Source organism: Gallinula chloropus (genome assembly GCF_964237585.1).
Source record: "Gallinula chloropus genome assembly, chromosome: 1".
In the NCBI taxonomy this organism is placed as follows: Eukaryota; Metazoa; Chordata; class Aves; order Gruiformes; family Rallidae; genus Gallinula; species Gallinula chloropus.
In genome coordinates, this window is record NC_140085.1 from 53,195,426 (window position 1) to 53,219,721 (window position 24,296).

At 43.6% G+C, this 24,296-nt stretch overlaps 1 long non-coding RNA gene across 2 annotated transcripts; it reads left to right on the forward strand.

Annotated features, from left to right (window-relative positions):
* The first annotated feature begins 1,675 nt into the window (after window positions 1-1,675).
* On the forward strand, window positions 1,676-16,873 carry LOC311203218. Of its 2 annotated transcripts, XR_014617953.1 has the most exons (5): window positions 1,676-1,698; window positions 4,740-4,882; window positions 14,263-14,458; window positions 15,903-15,974; window positions 16,510-16,873. It is a non-coding gene; the product is annotated as an uncharacterized lncRNA (long non-coding RNA). The 2 variants fall into 2 exon arrangements; XR_014617954.1 differs by lacking the exon at window positions 14,263-14,458.
* The last annotated feature ends 7,423 nt before the right edge of the window (window positions 16,874-24,296 follow it).

The window sequence follows — 24,296 nt, forward strand, 5'->3', positions numbered from 1 at the left end:
CAGGTAAGAAAGATGGAGCATTTTTGTTTTTCAAAGTTTTTAAGGGTGTGTGTAACAAATATTAGCCCGAAACCCAAAAGTATTTATCTTAAAGAAACCCCAAATATTTTGATGACAGCTGATTTTCAGCCTTCTCTGTTCTCTTCATTTTCTGCCATGGTTTACACCACTTTCAACATTATCTCTGTTACATTTCTCTTGGTCCCTTAAATTCAGGCCCTTGACAAACTATTCTGTTTCCCTCCTAATTAATTCAATTTGGAAAGCTTTCCAAACTTTCCAGTCCATCCAAATCACCAAAGTATCACTTCTTGGACTTGCTACCTCCTATCTAGACCAAAATAAAGTACTTTCTGCCTCTGGCACCTCAGTGTGACTCTTGAGACCTTTCTTCTTATTGCGCAGCCGAAACCCATCGCCCCCTGAAGCGCTTCGCCCCTGCACCCTGCTTCCCCCCTCACTCCCCATAGGATGGGGTTTTGTTCTGGGTTCCTAACACAGCATCTGTCCCAGCTCTCGGCTCATCCCGGGCCCCTCGTCATGTCCTTCAGGCCTCTGTCCCATCTGAAATGTAAAGTGCCCCTTTCTGTGCATCCTTCCGAGTTCCCCCGCTATTTCCGCGGAGAGGCTGTCTTTCCAACACTTGGGAAGCGGCTCTGGGACACGTCCTCGCCCTTTGTGTATAAGCGGGGTATTAGAAAGCCCTGGATAAACAGACACCGCAACGAGATTGCCGCGTAATCCAGCGGGATCTTTCACACTGGCAGCGCCATGAGTCCCGCTCGCTCCCCGCCCCGGCACCGCTGCACCGGGGCCCAACGGCGGGGCAGGAAGCCGCGTCCTCCCTTCCCTTTCCTCTCGCTGCACTCCTTGGGCTCAGCATTCCCCCCCAGGGTGCTGCTGTCGCTATCGGGCCGCCAGTCTCCCTGCGAACACCTGCTCCTTGCGCGGCTTTCCCCGGGCTGCCCCGGCGAGGCTTCTGCTCAGACCGAGCGCGTCCTATCCCCTCCACTTCTCCTCTCAGCGCAAGCAAGAAAGCGAGCCCCTCAGCTTCAGAGGGAGGGGAAGAGTTCACGCCTCCTCCGTTTCCTCCGAGATTACAGCCGGTAAGAGGAGGTTCAAAGGAGAAAAGAAAAGAGAACAAAAACACAAATGACCCCGACGTGATTCGAACACGCAGCCTTCTGATCTGGAGTCAGACGCGCTACCGTTGCGCCACGAGGTCCTGCTGGGCAGCGGCACGCGGGGTGTTAGAACTCGGCCAGCAACGCCCGTCGGGTGCGCCGCTCCCCACCCACCCTCCCCGCCGCCGCAGGGGGAGGACGGGGACGAGGGCGCCCGGGGGTAACCTCGGGACAGAGCCCTTCTCACCGTCTGCGGTAACCGCACCCACTAAAGCCATAGCTCAGCGCGCCGGCCCCTCTCCGCCGCCATTGCTTCCTTTCCCGCCTCCCCGCGCAAGTACCTTAACTCCCCCGCCCGCACACCCGCCGCCGAGCCCAACAGCAACGGCCTCCCGCGGGCAGGCTCCCGGGGCCGGATTACCGCTGCCCAGAGATCGGGGCCCCTTCGGCCCAACCCTTCCGTTACCCGCCGGTGCGGGGGGGTGTGTGGGGAGGTGTGACGGGGAGGGTGCCGTTGCGGATAAAGTGAGTCTCGCCAGACTCGAAATGACGGCAGCTCCTCGTTAGTATAGTGGTGAGTATCCCCGCCTGTCACGCGGGAGACCGGGGTTCGATTCCCCGACGGGGAGGCCGCGCAGAGCGATGTTTTTTTTCCCCTTTGTTTGGGGCCTGGGCGGGAAGGCGGCCGGGCCGGACCGCTGGGGCGAGCCGAGTGCACGACGTTGAAAAGCCGAACGCCGGTGGCCGGCCAAGGGAAGGGGCTGCGGTGGTGGCTGCGGCCCTCCAACAGCTTGTTCAGCGCGGGGAGAGGGCGAAGGGAGGACAAGGGCTCCCACACGGCTCTTGTTGGTCTGGATTCATCCAGACCCTGCGTGCTGGCGCGGGTTGGGAGAGATTTTGTCATCCCTCCCGCCCCAGAGGGAGCGATTGCGTGAGCTGTGTCCACGGACCTGGGTAAATTCCAGTGTAAGGAGGCTGCCCGACCCGCGGCGGTGGGGAGCACGGCGGCAGCTTGGGTGTCGTTGGATTCCTGCGTCTCCTTCACGTAGACAGTTTCTTTTTACAGGAACCTGAGAAGCCCCCGAGTCAGCAGTCCTTGGGGTGAGGGGACCCGAGCACCTGCTTCTTACCCACCTAAAAAGGGAACAAGGGAAATAGAAACCTGTTCCTTCGAGATCTGAGAGTAAAAGGCAGAAGGCCGCGTGCTGACCAGACCGCGTACTGACTGTAGAGCTCGGTACCGACTGGGTCAGCAGGAACACGGTGCTGAGCTCGCATCACAGTGATGTTAGGCAGGAACGATACTTAATTTACTGGCTGGTTAAACAAAGATTTAACACTATATAATAAGCAATTGGAACAACCTGTGTGCTCTTTTTCGGTGGCCCCTGCGACTGATGGTAGTTCTTTGGATAAAAGGACCCCGGCTTGGTTTCTCCAACAAGCAAAGCTGAAGAACAAACAGCAGATGTCTAAATACAAGTGAGCTGTAAACAAAGCATTTCTAAAAAATGGCCTGCTCAGTTAAGCATCTGAATACAAGCATGTGTTCCTCAGTGGATGCAGCAGATTCACAAATTTTACCCTGACAAGTGAAAAATGGGAACGGAAGTCTCGTAAGGATTTCATTACTCCAGAGGCAGTGTACTGAAATGAACTGGTAGGGCTATGTGAGCGGGCGATAGGTTTTAAACCTCCCAGAGCAGGATTATAACCAGTGTTGCCAGGCTGGTCTAAACTTGCTGTGCACGTTCAAATTTTATTCAAAATATGTTGATGGCTTACTTGAAGCTGGGAGAGTTTCTGGTGGGTCAAACATTGTCTGTTTGCATTTTGTGGGACCACTCACGCTTGGCTGGTTTAGACCTTTTTGCCAGTTGCTTCTGTTCCTTGATCTCCATGGTCAGATACATGAGAGATGTGACAACTTGTGTAAGTGGTGCTGCTTGCTGCAGTTGAACCTTCCATAGCTGCTGCTCTTTGCCTCGGAGCTGGTTTTGCCTTAGGCTCCTGAACAGACCTCTCCTTGATCTGTCTTCTCTTAGAACAGGACTTCTGCTATCTCCATAACATCTCTTGCAAATGTTTGGCTTTGCTAAGCACTTTTAGAGTACCAAAGCCAGGCTCACAAGTTGTGTACAGATTTTGTTGTGTTATTGACATGGTCCATGATGGCAAAAACAGATCTGGCTGGAAGTTCTGGACCTGCCGGAAAAGCAAGGAAAGGCTATGGTGTGACAAACTCTTGAAGCACCATGTAGGTACGTCAGCAAAAGTACAGAAAGACTCTGCAGAGCCAAAGCCAGGGTTCTCAGTCACAGAATCCCAGACTGGTTTTGGTTGGAAGGGACCTCAAAGCTCATCTAGCTCCAACCCCCCTGCCATGGGCAGGGACACCCTCCTCTAGACCAGGTTGCCCAAAGCCCCATCCAGCCTGGCCTTGGACACTGCCAGGGAGGGGGCAGCCACAGCTTCTCTAGGCAATCTGTTTCAGTGTCTCAACACCCTTTTTGCAAAACATTCCTTCCTTTTATCCAGTCTACCCTTTCAGTTGAAAGCTGTTGCTTCTTGTTCTGTCCCTACAGGCCTTGGTACAGATCTCTCTCAGTCTTTCTTACAAGCCCATTTTATATATTGAAAGACCACAATTAGGTCTCCTTGGAGACTTCTCCAGGCTGAACTCCTTCAGCCTTTCTGCCTAGGAGATGTGTTCTGCACAGAGTACCTCGTGCTGGCAGATCTGACACAGTGCTGTGCAGACACCAGCAACGTGCTCACGGGGAACTCTGGTACAAATAGAAGGTACTGTCTCTGATTTGAAGTAGCTACTTAAAATACGGCAATGTAACAAGAGTCTTGAACTAGGTCAAGCCTCTTACACAAGAGCATCTCTCAGTATAAACTGCTTGTTGAGCCATGCTCTGCAAATGATGCCTTCCATGAAATATGTTAAATCTCCTTTTCACATAAACAACTGCATTGATGATCATATTGTTTTTTACAAATAGGTAGCTACTTGATATTGTGATGACTTTTCCTTAGGTAGCTTTAGGCTAGCTTAAAATATATTCATACTTTAAAAATATATCTGCTTCAGATTAGTCAGGGTGAGTACTGAATGACACTTGGTGTCATCTCCGAAGCACTAAGGCCTTCTGGAGAACTGCCCTGATACAGAAGAGTTTGAAACCAGAGTGCAGGAAGGAAGCTAGGAAAAGCAAACCAATTGTCACTGGGTTTAGGTTTGTTGTACAGAGGTCTGTAACCCCATTAGAAAAATGTTAGAGGTCCAAACTGAGGAAAATAAAAAAAGCTGCAGAAGTGGTTTTGCCTTTTCTGCCATTTATGGAGAGACCTGGAAAGTCTCAGCAGGGGGAATGTGGTAAGTGCAGGACGGAACATTGATAGGACAGCTTCTTGCACCAGCAGCTCCCTCCTTGCTGCAGCTGCCACCATGATCCATTGGGGTGGCCTGAAAGAAATGAGGACAGTCCTCAGAAGCTGCTGACAGCTAAGCTTTGTGAGCAGCCAGCCAGGCCCTCACCTCCTTGCCAGCCTGTAAAACAAAATGGCACAGCTCATTTCTGCCCAGTGACTGTAATTTTGTATTTGCAGGGGGGTGGGAAAGGAGCCTGCCATACCTGCAGAAATGAACGCTGCCAAATCAGTGTAAGAACACAAATCGTGGATGAGACGTGAAGCCCTTCACTGATGTGATCTTCAGGCTGCCTCAGTCCAGAAGAGCTGCTGCAAATCCAGTATGTTTGATTCTGATGTCTCTTCACAGCTATTTTATACACTGTTACTACTGCCCATTCATGGATACCATATACTCCATTTGCTCTTTGTGTTCTATTTTCCATTTAATTTTTGTCCATACCCTCACCCTGTACAAGTTTGCAGCACAGGATCTGATTCTTTTTGGTAAGAATGTATGAGTTACCATATGGCACATTCAGTCACAGGACTTTTTTTTCTGGTTATTTTTTGCCTTAGGCAATTTCTCTCCATTGTAATGGATTTGCTGTGCCATCCATACGACTTAGTGATCTCTTTCTGTGCTGCTGTATTTTGACCAACCTAAAATGACATTTTTTAGAAGTTTGAAAAAATCAATCTACACCACTTAAAGGAGTTACCAGCTTTTCCATACAAAATCAGCAGTCAGAAGAGCTGAAGACATTCCGGGTAAAGGGGCCTGTGACGTTTTATGTCAGTGCCTGCTGGGTTAATGGGAGGGGGGATGTAAAGGGCTTTCCCCCCAATTAGCATGCCTGGTATAGTTCGTACAGCACTAAGTGCCACCATGCAGCTGGGCAGCTTCCTCTCCGTGTTGCATCATGTGAACTGCCGAACAAATGGGCCCTTTTAACAACGTTGGGGGATTCTCAGGGCTTGAAAATTTATGTCCAAAGTATTGGGGAATAAAACAGGCAAGAAGTGTCCATGCAGAACTGCATTTTCTCTTCAGGTAAAAAGCACTCTGTAAGAAAAGTTGTATAGTTGAATCTAGCCATTTATATTCCTATAACATGGTTTAAATCCAATGGGTACTCCCAACAATAATAAACTGCTCCTCAGAGGGAATCTGCATTCTGATCACTTTTCCCCTCAAAAGGGATCTCCAAGCCAATGTACTGAAGAGATACCCTAAAAGCCAGAGAAGTTAAACCACGAAAAGTGGAAGCTGGCTGATTTTAACTTCAGAATAGCAAAAATCGGAGCAACTTCCTGCTTAGAAATAGGGCTTGGAAGGAGGGAGGCTGATCAGTTTGTGTGCAAAATCCACCTCTTGGTGCATGAAATGCATAGTCTGAGAGTCATTTCAAAAGAGTGTTTTATGCAGCAAAGCCATAAAAGACACACCAGGACACTGCAAAAAACGAACAGATTGTACTCTAATATTGGTGTTCCTGTGTAATGCTGTTCTGGATACTGGAGTATGCCTACCTTATGACTACAAGTTCATATTCTTGCTGTGATGAAAGACTTCATCATTGGTCTGACTTGGTCTGAAATATGGCCTTTCTTAGAATCACCAATAATTTGCTTCAAAATAGATGAATGATATAGTGCCTAAGAAGGAAAATTCTGGAGACCAGCTGGAAAAAAAAAATCAAATACTGCCATATGCAGCCATAATAAAACTATCATGTCTGACTCTGGCATCATACTTGTTCTAGGAGTAAAACAACTGTCATTAGAAAAAGGAAAAAGGAAATTGTGGACATAATAAAGCAAAATGAAGTGTAGAGACAGGAAAAACATGGGACAGCAAAACCCACAGTAAATAAAATAGGAAAAAGACTGATGTTCAGTATCCAACGTGAAGATGCCATGAGGTAAAGGCATCACACAAATAAATTCATTATACTGTAAAGAGCATGGGGAGATACTTAGAAGTATTTGGTTTACAAAATGATAAGTGAGGGAATATGCAATGAACTTATCTCAGAAAGCTGACTATCAAAAATTTTCTTGCTTTCCGATGCTCACTCAGTATAGACATCATGGACAAGTGTGGGCCAAGTAATTTTGATGAGGAAACTCAAGAAACCAAAGATGAACACAGGCAGAAAGTGCTATTAAACCCAAAACATCTGAACTTGGTTAAGATATGAAATTAGAATTCCAGAAAAATTCTTGTGGAAGACTTGAAAAACAGTTGTATTCTCCCACATGGGAATTCACAAATGCCCTAGAGCTTGAACTGTCCTTGCTGTTCTCTAAGTTTGACAGACTGTAATACTGAAAAATCAGTAAGTAAAAAAAAAGTTGGGGTGCTGAGCCAAGAATAAAGTCAGTTTTGTTTTTATCTAGTAGTTAACGCAAGGGGAACTGGCATCACCTTGAAAGCACTATCAGAACATGTCACAGAAGCATAAAAGGAAATGTATGTATGTTTTGCTGCTTTCTGAAGGTTTTGAGAAGTTTCAGCATGACAGACAGATACATATCACTGAAAAATGGATTGATGGCTCAGAAAATTCAGAGTTTAGAAAACACTGCAGCTGAGAGAGAAAGCAGCACTGTGAGCAGATACAGAAACATCCTAGTGTGCCATCAGGGTACATTTTGTCTGTGGAAGCAGTTGGTATTAAGTAGAAGGCATAACAAATGGCAGTTTGGAGTCTGTTAAATGGCATCCAAGTTAATGGAGCTTATATGAACAATATAATATATACTAGCAATCTTCTTCAAGGGGTTCAATTAGAGAAGACCTACCAAGCTTGATGAATCTTTCCTTTTTTTGGGGGGGGGGGGAGAGGGAGTGGGGGAAGGTTAATGTTAAAAACCAAAAGTGCTAAGAATAGCCTCAGCAAAAGACAAATTTGACAACTCATTCATTTTAACAGGCAAGCACTAAATCAAAGCCACCATCACTAACAATAAGTTGTTAATGGCTGCACTGTGCCTTCCTGGTCCTCCAGTTGCCACCCTTTGTGTTCTGAGTGGGGAAGAGAAGTAAAGCTCCCTTTCTAGAGAAAACTATGGCTTGATGGGGTAAAAGTTTCCTCCCTTCTTTCCTTAGGATACAGCAGGCACAAGGCATGGAAGCCACATTCTTCTTTTCCTTACTCAGGGGCGTACTCCAACCATTGCAGTAATCAATGTGCACAGGGAAACGTTGAGAAATCCCAAGTGGTCCCCATGACTTACCAAACCTAGTGAGGCTTAATTCTCATTTGAGTAGTTGGTTTTTATCCTTGGCATTCATTGTACTATTATTATCATAGAATGCTTTGGGTTGGAAGGGACCTCAAAGATCATTACTACTTCTGGCTTCTCCATTCTGAAGTTCTTCTCTCGTCTTTTTCACTAATGTGTCCCCCACCTCCTTTTTTTGTTGTTCTATTCTTTCTCCTCAAGAAAACACAGGATGCTCCATGTCTTTTCCAAGTCACGGGGGGTGCAAGAGAGTGACCTGAAGGCTGGAAAAAACTGCTGGTCCTATTAAGCTGTGCCCGGAGGAGATCCTGGGATTGGCTTCTTATTCTTTTGACACAATTTTCAGTGAATGGGTGAGGGAAATAGATAGGCTTTTAGATTTAGCAGATGGAAGAAGGAAGATGGTATAAAATAAAACTTTAAAAAGCCCTCACAGAAATTAATTGCCATTCCCAATGTTATTCATGCTGGAGAAAAGCAAATGTGCACATTCACCAGAGATTGTTCAAGACGTGATGGATGGTTAACCATCTTGCTCAATTGTAAGAGCCTGACACTTAAAAAAGATGCAGAAATGAATCACAGTGCACTTTCAATTTGAAGCAAGAGATGAATATTTAAAGTCAGTTGAACAGCCAAAACCACAAATGAGGAACTATCAAGAGTGATGTGCTTAGAGCGCAGCTGCTTCAAGTGAGAGCTTGGCGCTACCACATAGCTGCAATACGTTGCCTGACAATTGCCAAATTACTCTTCATTCTGACAAAATGAAAGGAAAAGTGGCAATACCAGGTGCATCGGTAGGTAGAGTCAGGTTCAGGGAACATGGGACATGCCACAACTTTCTCCTGGCTGGGATGGGAGATGGTGATCTGCAGTCACAGGTTTGGAGATGCCAGTTTAAAGAGATGAGAAGAAAGGATGGGAAATTGGTGTAGCGCAGAATGTGAAGGGAGATGTTGTCAAGGGGACAATAAACAGTTAAAATAAGTGGTTATTAATGAGCAGTGCAATGCAAAATAATATTTCTACTCCTCAGACAAAACTATAAGCAACTTTGGGTTCTGTTTTTTTAATTTACATTAGTGTTCCTCGTGTAATTGGAATGTGGAGATTTGTGCTTAAAAGGCACACTGTGCTTTGGAACAATAATATATTTATATTGCTGTCTGTTATTTTACAGGATAATGATCTTTTTGGAGTTTTTTTCGGTTTTTTTTTTTGTTTGTTTGTTTCGGGGTTTTTTTTTTTTTTGTTGTTGTTTGTTTGTTTGGTTTGGTTTTGTGTTTTATTTGAGCTGAAATTCAAGTTTGCAATTGCACTGGCTCCCTCCGGTGGCAGTTCTGCAACGCTCCACTCTATGGTCCGGCAAAAGGACGGATTCCTAATTAGTTTGATAGCAGGAACTGAGAATACTATTTCATGCCAATTGTTCTATTAAAAATTAGGGAAAACGAATAATAGTATCTCTTAAATCCAATTAATCTGACACAAAACAGAAGCCTAGAAAATGATGTTTTAGCGATATGGGTCAAAACGGCTGGAGAAAACATCCCTCCTTTTCCCCTCCCTCACATTCTCTTAGCTGAATTCCTGGATAGCATTTTGCTAGTATGTGTTTGGAAAGGAGTTGGGACAGTTCTTAACTATAGGAGTGGCCTGTTTCACTTGGCAGCAAAAATCAATCAGTCTTTTAGAGAAAGTTTTAGTAGGAGACTTTCCGTTTTGAAATGAAGGCGCTTGGCAGCTGTTGCCTCTCGTGTCCTGATAGATCTCGCCCGAGCTGAACCAGATGTGCAGTTAAGGCCTGGTTTTGTCCATTTGTTATTAATAATGACTGTAGAAAACAGGGGGGAAGAAAGGATACAGAGGAGCAGGAAATGGGGAAGCAGTTAGATCATTTCCCCTGTTTATGCGCATGGGAAGGACCCACGTTTTGGGGATTTTGCGGAGGATGAAACAAGCCCTTTGGCCTAAGGATGGCTAACTCTGCAGCTGCCATTCCAAGTGCAGCAGGGCTGGCAGAGAGGGAGAAAATTATTAAAGTTACATCATCACTGCATGCTGGCCCCCCTATCTCTACAGCATAAATCCTCCTTACCAAAGGCAGGTTTCCCAAACAAAAGAATGAATGCTCCTGCACCTCCTTTTGCTTAATAATGACTGAATGTTCAAGAATCATAGAATCAGAATCATAGAATGGTCTGGGTTAAGAGGGGCCTGAAGGATCATAGAGTTCCAACCCCCCTGCCACAAGCAGGGCCCCCAACCTCCAGGCCTGGATCTACACAAGGTTGCCCAGGGCCCCATCCAACCTGGCCTTGAACCCACCTCCAGGGACGGGGCTTCCACCACCTCTCTGGGCAGCCTGTTTCAGCACCTCACCACTCTCTGTAAAAAACTTCCCCCTAATATCTAATCTAAACCTTCCTTCCATTAGCTTTAATCCATTGTCCCTTGTCCTGCCATCATCTACCCTTTTAAAAAGTTGTATGTTTGTATGCTCCCTCCTGTTTGTATGCTCCCTTCAGGGACGGGAAGGCTGCAATGTATCAGAGAGGGATAATATATTTTTTCGTCAATTTGACTCTGTTGTATGAACATTCATGGGTTGATAGGCTTTTGTTTCTATTACATTAGGAACTGTGAAAAGAAGAAGACAGGAAAAAGTTGAAATTTTTTCTGTAGATTAACTACTTGTATTGGAAAATAATGGTGTGGGCTTCTCTATTTAAATGAGTGAGGGGGGCATAATAATTTCTGACATAGTTTACGAAAAGTAAAATAGGAAACACCAAAGATATTTTTCAGAACAATTGTTTTCTAAATGGCAAGAAGATTGAACTTTCTGAAAGAATTCCCGTGCTAAGCACCAATGATATTTTGCACTTCTGACAAAATTGAAGCTATCAAATTCTTGCCAAGTCAGACACGGGAAAAATCCTGATTGTACAAACTCTTCTGCTTAAGCAAAACTATTAAAAAAACCCCAGCTTATTAGATAGCTTTTTAATGACCTTATTGGGCTACTGAATCTGAAACGTCAGCTTTTCAGAATCATTTTGAACAGGTTATTTCAGGTTTTCAGAAAAAGCCACAAACAACTATGCTATGAGTAAGAGTAGGAGTAAAATCAGTGAATAGTATATATATATATATATATATTTGCCTACCACAGAATGAAGAATTCGCTATGATTCACTTACTAGTATATTTAAAGATAATAACTTGGCATTTGTAAGGCTAATTTACATAAACCTGCACATTACAAGTTCCTGGAACATGTATTTCACCTGTGAGACACACACCATCAGATAAGCAATACATTACTTGTGTCAGCATGTTATTCTAAAATGTTTAAGATGAACTTTAGTATTACTAAATCTTGTTTCTTCATATGAGGAAGTCCTGTATTATTCAGCAAGTTCTTCTACAATGTGTGTTTGTTTTACATCTACATGAGCCAGTAATTTTGGGCAATACCTTTTTGTTTCTAAAGTCAATTAAACCAGTAATATGTTACCATTTTTTAAATAAAGCTAACTTCTGAGGCAAGACATAATATAAAACATTTCAGACATGTTTAAAAGGTAAAAATGATTGAAACTGTTTATGAGGAATGGAAAGTCATTCATAACTCTCTGTCATATGATTAAAAGCTGAGCTTGACTATTTATAGCTAAGCACTGTCAACAGCAGTGCCTGTTGATGAGAGAACCTGGCTGTTAGCAGTTTCCTATTAGGTGCACGTTAATGAGGCCTATATAGTGCAAGAAGAGGGAAGATCATATTTAGAAGCTTGAAAACTTGTTCAAATTGCTTAGGTGCCCAAAATTGTGAAATTGGAGGCAAAAGGAGCTAAAGTAGGCAAAATTTCTCATTCTGTTTGCAAAGCAACTCTGCTTCATATAGACACTTAAAAATGTGGACTTGTAATGCTTTAAAAATGTACCTCTAACAAATAAGTGTATTAGTATTTTATGATAGTAGTTGATTGCTAATAATACCCCCCAATTAAATAAAAAGTTATTAAGACATTAAAAATAAATGAACATTAAGACTATTTATTTCCTGAAGGCATTTTCTAAAACAAAACAAAGGAAACACTCTTCTGAGGGGCAGAGTTCCAGTACAATGCTAAACCCAGCTTGTTTCGCTTCTGTCCTAACCTGGCTGTGGTGGTTTGACCCTGGCTGGACATCAGGTGCCCACCAAAGCCACTGTCTTGCTCTCCTCCTCAGCTGGACAGGGGAGAGAAATTACAATGAAAGGCTTGTGGGTTGAGGTAAGGACAGGAAGATCACCCAGCAATTACTGCCATGGACAAAACAGACTCTGCTTAGAGAAAATGCATCTAGTTTGTTACCAAGCAAAACAGAGTTGAGTAATGAGAAATAAAAACAAATCTTAAAATACCCCTTTCCCTTCTTCCTGGGCTTAACTTCATCCCCAGTTTCTCTCCCTCCTCCCAGCCAGCAGCACAGGGGAATGGGGAATGGGGGTTGTGGTCAGTTCATCACATTGTCTCTGCTGTTCCTTACTCCTCAGGGGAAGGACTCCTCATGCTCGTACCCTGTTCCAGCATGTGGCCCTCTCATGGCAGATAATCCTCCACCAACTTCTCCAACATGAGTCTGTCCCGTGGGCTGCAGTTCTTCACAATCTGCTCCAGCATAGGTGTTTTCCACAGGGTGCACACCTTCAGGACCAGACTGCTCCAGCATGGGCCCCCCATCAGGTCACCAGTACTGCCAGCAAACCTGCTCCAGCGTGAGCTCCTCTCTCCACAGGGCCACAAGTCTTGCCAGGAACCTGCTTCTACACGGGCTTCTCACAGGGTCACAGCCTCCTTTTGGTGCCTCCATCTGTTCCTGAAAGGGTTCCTCCATGCAGGAGGATATCTGCTCCACCATGAACCTCCATGGACTGCAGGGGGACAGCCCCTCTCCATGGTCTCTTCCATGCAGGGGAATCTCTGCTCTGGCACCTGGAGGACCTCCTCTCCTTCCTTCTTGATTGACCGTGGTGCCTGCAGAGTTTCTCATATCTTCTTGCTCCTCTCTGGCTGCAAAAACTTCTGTTCCTTTTTTATTTTTTTCCTTCTTAACTCTGTTATCCCAGAGGTGCTGCCACCATCATTGATGGGCTTGGCCTTAGCCAGCAGCAGGTCTGACTTGGAGCTGGCTGTCATTGGCTCTGTTGGACCTAGGGGAAGCTTCTTGCAGCTTCTCACAGAAGCCACACCTGTAGCCCCCTGCTATCAAAACCTTTCTATGCAAACCTGAAACACTGGCTTATAGTAAGGACAATTTCAGGATAATTGACAAGCACCAAGGCTTTCAACTTACAGACATGCCCTCCCTGGCAGTGTTCAAGACCATGTTGGATGGGGCTTTGGGCAACCTGGTCTAGTGGAGGGTGTCCCTGCTCATGGCAGAGGGGCTGGAGTTAGATGATCTTTGAAGTCCCTTCCAACCCAGTCTGTGATTCTACAGCGCAATCCTTAAACCTGGGTATGGAATCACTTTTACAGTGACCATTATCTGGTACAATGTCCTAGAAGATTTCAAAGTTGGTGGGATGCAGCTTTGCAAGGCTATTTATATCAGTCTGGGAATCTGATCACAGGCTGGTTTGGGTTGGAAGGGACCTCAAAGATCATCTAGTTCCACCCCCCTGCCATGGGCAGGGATAAACATGTACACTTGGGATAGAAGATATATCAGATGACAGATCAATCAATGTTCCAGTCATCACTTTTATTCAGAAAATCTGTCCTTGTAGAATAATGTCGTATTATCATAGGATGGAAGATCCAACTATCAAAATGATACAGGGTTTTTAGGTAAACAGACTGTGGCTATTCTGTTGCAACACACATTTTTATCATATGCTGCCTCCTCTAACTGCAGAGTGTAGCAATCTGTTTTCCCTAGATTTGGAAGTGAAAGAAAAAACTGTACTCAGAATGGGCATTACAGGGCCAATTAGTAATATCTCCCCTCTTTTAACTAGAGTCATGCTTGTGTGCAAAGCTCAGATCTAGATCTGCGTCTGCCTACAATTTAGGGAGGGACAGAAGAGCACTGCAGTTGCACAGACCGGATGCAGAACTTCAGCTGAGATATTTGGGAGAAGGATGTTGTGGATAGATACATATCTGAGAGTCAAATACCTTTGTATTTCAGGATGCATTCAGAAATTGGGTGTTGCCTTTTTCTAGTTCCATATTTAAACTTCCCCTGTGGTAAAACAATTAGTTTGAGATTTTGGTGAGTGAAGTAAAGAGAATTCATGGCTTTTGAAAATGCAGGGTAGTGAAAGCTGCATTTATAGAGAGAAAAATATGCACAGAACTCATGGAAAGAGGATATGAAATTTGGAATGCTGCAACTACAGTTTCTGCAGCCCATAAACCACAACATTTCCTTTATGTGTTCAAGAGACGATGCTCTCTTCCCTGTGCCAGGTCACTTTCAGAAAGGGAAACAGCATGAAGTTACACAGTAAGAACAGCAGTTCCGTGGCTCATCCTGACTTGACTAGCAGGCTGCAGACACCCCTTCTCTATGCAGGCAGTAAAGAGGCAGAGCCAGAATTCCAGTGTTAGTCCAGCAGAGTGGTATTCCGGCTGCCTGCAGTGTCCGAAGGCAGGTGCGACAAAGGTAAGCTTGCTTGACTAGGAAACTGTTATTTCTGCTTGTTTCATACACCTCTCCTTGCCCCAAGAAGTTACTTCCTGAAGTTTTTATTATTTCAGTAACACAGAAGTATTTTCTACTCTGACCCTAAGTTTGTCTGCAGGAAGATGAAAGCTTTCATTCCTGTCCTTGGTGTTTCATTACTAACTGAAGAGATGGCTACACTGGGAATGAGGATTGTTTTACATTAAAATGTGTTTCATTAGGTAATGTAATTGCTAGGTTTGGTGCTACCACAAGGCAGCTCCTAAGAAAAGGGAGTATTTTGACTTCATATACCATGTATAAACATTTTTCCAAGCCTGTATGGTAACTGCTCATCATTATGTCTGAATCAGTGGTCTTTTGGCAGAACCTTAATGACTGTTATTCACTTGGGCAAGTGAAGGTGCTGGTATTCACTTGCTGACTTATGGTCTCAATTCTTTGTGTCTGGATCATCACAGAGAACGATATTAGTAATATCATCAGAAACCTTATCAAAGGACTTACGTACTCTGGCTTGCTGGACCTATTGTTTTATGCAAGTGATGGTGCTGTTTGTACAGCAGATGCCTAATAGCGGCTGCTGAAGAGTCACTGAACTGCATTGTTCTGAGAAAGATGCCTGCATCTTACTGCCTTTGCAAACTGTAAAAATAAATGTATAGAGTACACATGCATTTACATAGATGAGACTGCTTTTCATACATGAGACTGTTTTCAAGCAGCTAAAGATGCGATACGAATTAATTTCATTATAGGACTAGCTTTTCCTTCCTTTCTAAATGCAGATGAACTGTAATAGAGAAAACATTTGTAGGAGAAGATAACATAAGAAGGAATCTAAAAGTTCTTGGATGTATTTGTTTTATGGAACGTTTTGTTGTGCATCTGGTATAGTTGTGCATCCTAGGTTTTTCTGAAAGGGAGAGGTTCTTTTTTGAAGTGCCTTAAAACAGTTGACCTTTTATATACCCACGATTTGCTTGTCTACAGCTTGCAAAGGGAGTGGATTTTGTTGTTGTTCTGCAAACAGCATAATTTTCTGCTGGACACAGACATTTATGAGGAACTCACAGGAGGAGCACGTCTTAGGGGAGGAGGGGTATGGAGAAGGCGTGGCACACTGCAAGAGTGCCCCATTTACACCATTCCCTTAAGCTGTCCTATGAACATTTTCCTGGAGACCCAATGTGTTAAACTCTGTGTTGGGGTGGGACAGGTACAGAAGGTGATGGAGAACTCAGGGATGTAAGCACATGGTATGGGCCATGTGCTGGGTGTATGGGTCATGTTACAAAGGAAGAGCTGAGGTGCAGGCAGTTGCCACTGCTTGTCAGGACCTAAGTTCAATGCAGGGACAAAGAAGAGAAGGGCTACAATACAAAACCATTGCACTTTTTTTGTTAATTATTTTTTCCCCCAGGACCCCAGGCCTGAAATATAAGCTCACACAGAGATCACCAAGGAACTGCATTTGCCTGCATGTCTGCAGAAGGTGAGAGAAGTTGTAGTGTGGTATTGACAATGAAATCAAGGTGCTAAGGTAAAATCTACCAAATAAGCAAAGCTCAACACTAATATTTCCTGGTTCCACCACTCCGTTTTAAGAGTCTTTAGTTTTAAGACTCCTCTCATTATTAGGTTGCACAGAGTGCATCAACCACAGTCTTGTGAAACCAGCAGCAAGGATGAGAGCAGCAAAACAGTATTTACTAGCCGAGCAGAGCAGTGTGGTGGGACTCATCACCAGCTGTGTTGGATTTACAGCAGCATGTGGAATAAGCAGCAGTTGACTTTGTATTTGGAGATGGCCATGGACAATTGAGATGAGAAGATGACAGTTCATGGTGTTGGCAGTGGCTGAGGACACATGCTTCCACTGAACCTGAAACAGGGTTAGTCAATAGTTAGTAGTGGGCAAAAAGTTCAGAGAAACCAAGGACATCAGGATGGGGGTCTAACATACACTGGTAGTTGAACTATCCAGCCTTTCTGCTTGGTCTGAATGATTATGTGATTTTCTCATGCAGATTCCTGGTCTTCAAGTATAAGTGATGACATTAGTTTCATAGGAGAGAAAGAGACCAAGAAAGAAGTGATTTAAGAACACGATGGGAAGCTTCAATTACTTCTAAGCAGCACTATTGCAGAATATTAACTTGAAGCAGAGACTGAGAAGATCTGAGGCCCAAGTGTCAGAAGTCAAAGATGTGAATGAAATACACTCAACTTGTCATTAAATATGGATACCTCCATCAGGCAACAACAGAGATCTTCTGCCAACATCATTTCAGACCAAAAGAAAGGCTTATATTGTCTGAAAATGTCTTGATTTTTCTGAGCTATACAAATAGCAAAAGTAAAAGATGCTATTTCACGATACAAGTCATGACACCTTGACGCATCGTAAGACCAAAATGCTGATTAAATATATTCTGTGACATTTATTCTGTTGCTAGCCATTGATTTTTAACTGTATTGCCACAGTACTTCTGAAATTAAAATATAGGGAGATAGTTCTCTGCAAATGTGAATTTCAGCTTCACAAATCTTTGGCATCATCTTTCTGATGTATTTGGGAGATGCTAAGCAGATAGTTAATGAGAAGAAAGAGGTGTATGAGCCAGGGTATTGACATAAATCATTGACAAATAGCCTCTGGTGAGAGCTCCCAAGGGGTCACTACAAAGTGGAAGTGTTAGTCCATGATAATGAAATAAACATCACAAGACTGAAGTGATCAGAAAATACAGAGGCTTGTTTGTTTCCTTAAGAACAACTCAGCATCTCCTCAAGTGATTTTACTGATTTCTGGAGAAAAAGTTGTTTTTAGTGCAGGACTACATCCGTGTGTAATGCTATAAATCTGCAGAAAAACAGATTACTGTGTCCCCTTGTACAGGTAACCATTAGGAGTCCCACAGGTAACAATTAGATATCAGTATCTCCAAGTCTAAAGTCTTCTTTCAGTCCCATGGCTTTTCTTCACACCTTTCCAAGCAGTATCCTTCCATACTCTTTTTCCAACTGCATCCTCTGATTGTGTTTCTAGGGTTGTAAAGGAGACAAACAGCATCCCTATAAAGTCTGTGGGCCACATCATATCAAGGGACTGTGACAGGTTGGAGAGATGGATGAACAGGAACCTTAGGAACTCCAAGAAGGACAAGAGCCTTTCACCTGAGGAGGACAAATCACTGAAATCACTATCAGCTAGGAGCTCTGTGCAGAGGGAACTTAAGATACCAGCAGTCGGAAGGGTGATTGTGAGCCAGTGGTGTCCTGTGGCAGCTGAGGAAGCATCCTGCAATGTATTAACAGCAGCACAGCTGGTAGATTCAAGTGTTCATCTCCCTCTACCAGCATTTATTAGATCACAAATGTTTTGGGCTTCACTAAACAAGACAACATGAATAAACAGAAGCAAGTTCAGCAAAAGGCCACCGTGACAGTCAGGCTGGAGGACCTGCCCTGTGGGTGGAAGCTGAAGAAAATGGCTTGTTCTGCCTGGAAAAGAGATGCTTCAGGGGTCTAAGAGCAGCCTTCCCGTACTGACAAGGAGGTGTCTGAGGAGGTACAGTCAGGATCTACATACAAGTAGATTGTGGGGAGCCAGGAGACAAGGGATATAAATCGAAATGAGAGGTTCAGATTGCATGTAAGGAATGCCATTTTCCCCATGAACACCACCAAGTAGGACAGAAGCCCAGAGAGTCTGACTCAGTGGGAGCCCAGAGGTCAGTTACCATCTTTGGAGGTTTTCATGATCTGACTGAAAAAACCTCTGAGTGACCTGGGCCGATCTCATAGCTGCCTCTTGTTTGATCAGGAGGTTGGACTAGAGAGCTCCTGAAGATCCCTTCCAACCTGAATTTGTACTCCAATTCTATGAAATTATTTCTGAATACATTCCTCTCCCCTCCTCTCCTTGGGTCACCTGAAGAGAGTTTAATGGTGGTGAGAAGAGAGGTATGGCATAGGAATAAATAAATAAATGTTTTATTTCAGTAAATTTCATTTAAATGATTAGGAAGAGGGAGGTGCAAGTAGCAGAAACCATAAGAAAAAGCATGGGAACAGAGGCTGTAAACAGTTATTCATGTGAGCAAGGACAGATAGACAGCCCTGATTAGTGTACAATTATAATAGAACTTCATGCTTTACAGTATCAAAATAATAAAGTGCTCCATTATAGCAATTATCTATCAAAGGGTGAAAGCACAATAGCTGAAGTTGCTAAAATACTTCTGTGTTCATTAGCCTCATTATGTTGCTAATGGGCACTATATGCTAATCCTGTACCTGGCAAACAGAAAAAGTTAATGGAAATGAGAGAAAGAAAAATTATAAGGAAGCCAATCCATGCTCAGCCATCACAAATCCAAGTACATGATCAGCCTACAAATACTTATCAGGTGGGTCAGTGGTCAACTTCCAAAAACCTTTCATCTGATCCAAGTTTTGAGGGGAATGAGGTCATGCAGCATCTTTCTTGTGATGTGATCAATCACTAATACTCGGCTCAGAGACAAGACTGAACTATTTTCATTTTTAACTTGATGTGCGGGAATAGACTCTGTAACCCGAAAGCTATAAAGTAGGGATGTTTATTCAGCGCTGGGTGCACGGGAGATCACTCCACCACAGACGTGCACACTGAAGTAGCAAAACCATCCCATATTTATACAATGAAACAATAAATATTCTATCAACACCTATACATACATATACATTACCTAAACACGCCTACCTCGCTTCTCATGCTAATTAGCTTATCAGTCCTTTGCACTTGCAAAGATCTTTCCAAAAATTGTGGTCAAATGTCTTCGGAATATGAGTGGTGGTCCCCTTTTCTGGAATGCAATGTTTTCTGCAAGCTTGTGGTGTTCTCATCAGTCTGAGCTGATTAATGTCCTTGTTAACCATCTGTTTTCCTTCTATGAACGTAGGAGTCATCCTGTTTTCGAGTTCTTGCCCCTTACAATCACTTTCTCAAGGCAATGTGAGATTTTTGCAAGCGAGCCTTTTGTCGGGAAAGAAAAACAGACTTTCTCCTCCATGAGCTGTTTACCTTAAACTATCTGGTTACGTGATGAGTTGTTTACTTTAAATTATCTGGTTACATGACTAAGTTCTAAGAGCTTCTTTCTATGACTACATATGTAGTTGTAATTCTGTGCCCACATATCAAACTTAGGGAAGCAGACAGCTGTTCATTTGACCATGAATTTTATTGGAAGGCAAATAATGTCCAAGCACTGATAAGCATTCTTCGTAGTCGAGATTTGTAAATGGAAAGACCCAAAAATAACTTTGATTGAACTGAACTGCAGCATTTTAACACAGAAGCTTAACCACTGTATAGAGGGATGTGGGTCCCAGCTTTCTATCATAAATATGGCTTAGGGTTTTCAATTTAATTATTTTTAATATCACATTTTTATATAACATTTTATTAAAGGAATGACTTTTGGTTCTGGTCTGGAAAAGGTTTTTAACTCATCAGCTGCTAGTGGATTCAGACATGTTTTAAGCATTTTGCCATTCACCTGTGTTCCTGAGCCAAGTTTTCAATATTTGCCCATGTGTCTGGAGAGAACAGAAGGCACATATAGATATTTACCAGTGTGGACTGCATTCCCTCCATAGTGGTATTAGATCACAAGCTATAGGAAGGAAGGACTATTTCCTGTCCTATTTCCTGTCTCTTTCTCAAATCTTCCCAGGCAACTCCTTCCAAAGCTCTAAAGTCCTTCAGAAGATCTGAGGGTTCTAATTATAACCAGTTCTTCACCACTGACATGGATGATAAGGAGGAGAAAATGAGATCTCAGTATGTTTCTTCTGGTTTTTATTCACCTGCAGCGAGGATCAGAGAGAAAACTGGCATTTACTGATTGCATATAGCACCACTGTCTCAGGACACTAGGAAAAAGTTACACGAATGGCTGATTTGTGTAACCTATTTGTTCTAAATTTGGTGCTCATTTCTGGATTAAAGCCTCAGAACACTGATCTGCATATACAGACTCTCTGGAGTTCTTACTTTTATGTCAAGAATTAAGCCTGCGTAATGCTGTTGCTCAGGAAAATTTACATAGTAGCTAGAGAGGAATAAAACCACAACAGGATAGAAGAGCATAATATCAGGAAAAAAATGGAGATGCAAAAAGAAATCGGTTGTTTGTGAGGTTAAAAGAATGGGGCTTTATAGCTAAACCCAGCTGGCCTGGGGGGAGAGAAAAACAGGATAAATAAAAATATGTAGGAAAGAAGCATTGCCAATTAAGTTTTAATATGATTTGGGCAAGAAAATAGCAACGTTTAATAAGAATCTAATTAAACTTGAGTGTATTAACTGCCAGGGGCAAAGATATCTTCTTAAATAACTAGCACGTATATCTGCTGTTCTCAACAATGTATTTTCTCCAAGGACAATTTCAAAATATGACACTGTAATTCCAACAGTCTTCCCATTTGCTGGACCAGATTTTCTTCCCCCCTTTTTTTTTGAATCTCTGCATGCTTTAACAGCTCCAAAACTGTTGCAGAGGGATAGTAAAATTGTTTAGCAGTTACACTTGTAGACAGTAGTTAGGAGAGATTTGCAAGCTGGGAGAAAGAAAATCAAAAAGTTCTGAATAAAGAAAGAAAAAATAGCAACAGAGATGGAAGGATGCTTCAGGGCTGTTCTTCATGAACACAGCAGGTGCAGGAAGCGATGCAGCTTTGCTGTGCGATGAGGATAAGATTGGCCACTGAGCACGGTCCCCAGGGGCCCTGGCACATGAGCGTCACCTAAGAAGCACACACTGCCTTGCTTTAGCTTACAGGGATTGGAAGTGTTGTTAAAAACGGGAGGACACAGGGGGCCAGAGAGGCTTATCGAATTCCCTTGGGATTTTTCTAAAGAAACAATGTCAGCAAAGTGGCTACTCCAGCTGTGAGACCAGTGCAGCTTCTATGGGTAGGCTGAACTACAGGGTGCTTTACCAGTATAGGCTGGGGACTGGCCTGTTGGAGAACAGCGTAGATGAGAGAGACCTTGGGGTCCTAGTGTACAGCAGGGTGACCATGAGCCAGCAGTGTGCCCTCCTGGGGTGTATTAGAAGGGGTGTGGTTAGTAGGTCAAGAGAGGTCCTTGTTCCCCTCTACTCTGCCCTGGTGAGACCGCACCTGGAATATTGTGTCCAGTTCTAAGCCCCTCAGTTCAAGGACAGGGAACTCCTTGAAAGAGTCCAGTGCAGGACCATCAAGATGATTAAGGGAGTGGAACGTCTTATGAGGACAGGCTGAGGGAGCTGGGCCTCTTTAGCCTGGAGAAGAGGAGACTGAGGGGTGACCTCATTAATGCTTATAAATACGTAAAAGGTGAGTGTCAGGAGGATAGAGCCAGGCTCTTTTCAGTGATGGCCAGTGATAGGACAAAGGGCAATGGGTGGAAGCTGGAGCGTAGGAAGATCCCTGTGAATATAGGGAGGAACTTTTTCACTGTGAGGGTGACAGAGCACTGGGACAGGCTGCCCAGAGGGGTTGTGGAGTCTCCTTCTCTGGAGACATTCAAAACCCACCTGGACGCGTTCATGTGTGATATACTCTGGGTGATCCTGCTCTGGCAGGGAGGTTGGACTAGATGATCTTTTGAGGTCCCTTCCAACTCCTGACGTTCCGTGATTCTGTGATTCAGGACAGAAAATTTCTCCTGTCATTTGCCTACTGTTCAGCTTGGAAATTGCTCATCAGTACTAACACTGTCTTAAGCTCTCAAACATCTCCTAATTCATATCCTCTGTTCAGAATGTCCAAATGTGATTTTTGAGCCTTGGTCAGCTCATGAGAAGTTACTTGGCAGCTGCTATGTCATGTGGTGAGTTACAGGGTAGCACCAGCAACGAGCCCTCTGCAGAAGGATTCAGCTGACTGCCTAACCCAGCCTCAACTGGGAGGAGGAGGTGGTGGGACCTTGTGGACCTATTGTAACCATTTGTATGTGGACCAGTGCTGGATGCTCTTTCTCCATCATGGGCCTTTTTTCTCTTTGCAGTATGGAGATTTTGGTATGCTGCTTGTAGGGTCTGAAAGATTATGCCCATTGAATAATGTGTACATGTAAACAATGTGTATAATTTGATTAAGAAAAAGGCCAAAACCTGCCAAATTAAAATTCAATAGCATTTATTTTGGAATTAAAAGCAATTGAAAAGGTTGGATTATTAGGATGCACTTTGTATTATCCAAACAGAAAATGCCAGGACTTGGGACATGTAGCCAGTCAGCTTACCTGCACAACTCACAGTTAGGGGATCAGAGCAGTTCACAGAAATAATTCAGTAAATCTATATTCCAACCATTGCCCAGTAGCACTCTCTCTATGTTCACAGTCATAAGGCCATATATACCAAACCTACCCAATGAGGGTAGGTTTGAGCCAATATGATGCCAGTACAGGTTTCACATCCTCTCAGCATTGATGTCTGTCAGAACCAAGGGCTGCAGTGGCTTTGACTGTGGTCCCTGTTTGTGCAGGGTTGCAGAAATCTGGGGGGGGGGGGGGGGGAATCAGGATATTCAGATATTCAGCTGCTCTTGATGCATTTTCCCTACCTTGCATTCACGATGCTAAGAATATTATCCACACGAACTTTAAACCTTCCAGGTGTCCTTTTAGCTGTTTCTAAGGTGAATAGGTTGTTGCTGTTTCTCATGAAAACTGCTCAAAGAAGGCATACAATGGAATCATTTTAGTTGAAATGGGAAAGGAAGAAAGCCATGATTTTAAGAGCTCACGTTTAGGGGTGAAAATAGCATGATAAAAGCATTTAGAGTATAATTGGTGGAGTGAACTCAAGCCAAAGCACATTCTTTGGGAAATAAGACAAAACATTGCTCTGGCTTATTACTCAGGACAGATTGCTAAATGTTTTTAGTGTGACTGTAACAGATCCTTTGTCATTAGCGGACGTGTACAAAGTAGCAACACCTCGACCTGGGAGATAATTAACAGGAACAGAAAAACAACACGACCAAAAGCCTGTCCCTCTCTGCTGTGTTGTGTCTTCCCTTCTGGGAGGCATAGGATGCAGTAATATCAACAAGTATTAAGCTGGGGCTTAATCTCAAGCCTCAGGCTCTTTCCAGCTTCTGCAATGCTCTATAAATCATCCTTTCTTCTTAGCAGAGCTTGGTTGGGTATTAAGGATGTGTTTATGTCTAAGCTTCAAAGTCAGCACTCGCTGATACAATTAACTAATCTACATCTCTCGAAGCTGAAGCTAGTTGTTTATTTTCAGGCAGGACTATTTTTCATCTGAAAGTGCTGATTTACCAAAACTGAAGTGTTTTATGGGAAGATGTTTCAGCTGTCTGCTAATCGAATAGAGCTGTCTGCTGACGAGGCATGTGTGAGAACCTGCCAGTTTGACTAAGCAAGGGGCAGTGGCAGGTTAAGAGGATGCAGCCCTGGAGCCAGGAAGCTCCTTGCATGCTCAGCTTCTCAGCTCCCAGTTTTTGAGTATCTCACCTCAGGGATGCCAGGCGCCAACCATGGTTAAAATCCTCAGTGTGCAGCCCTGAGTTGATCAGCCACCCCAAAAGTTGGTGGAGCAAGGCTTGAGGAGGGAACTTTGCAGAAAGGTAAAAAAACAGAGATCTGGACTTTTAAAAATTGTGATTTTGGAATTTCTTTGCTGTGACAACTTGAGTTTTCAGTCTGAAAGAGAAGAGGCTTTTCTACATCCTCTCAGCAGAAAACTTCCTGTTTCTAGACAATAATATCTGCAAATGTATTTATACAGCATTAGCTTCCCATTCCCTAAGC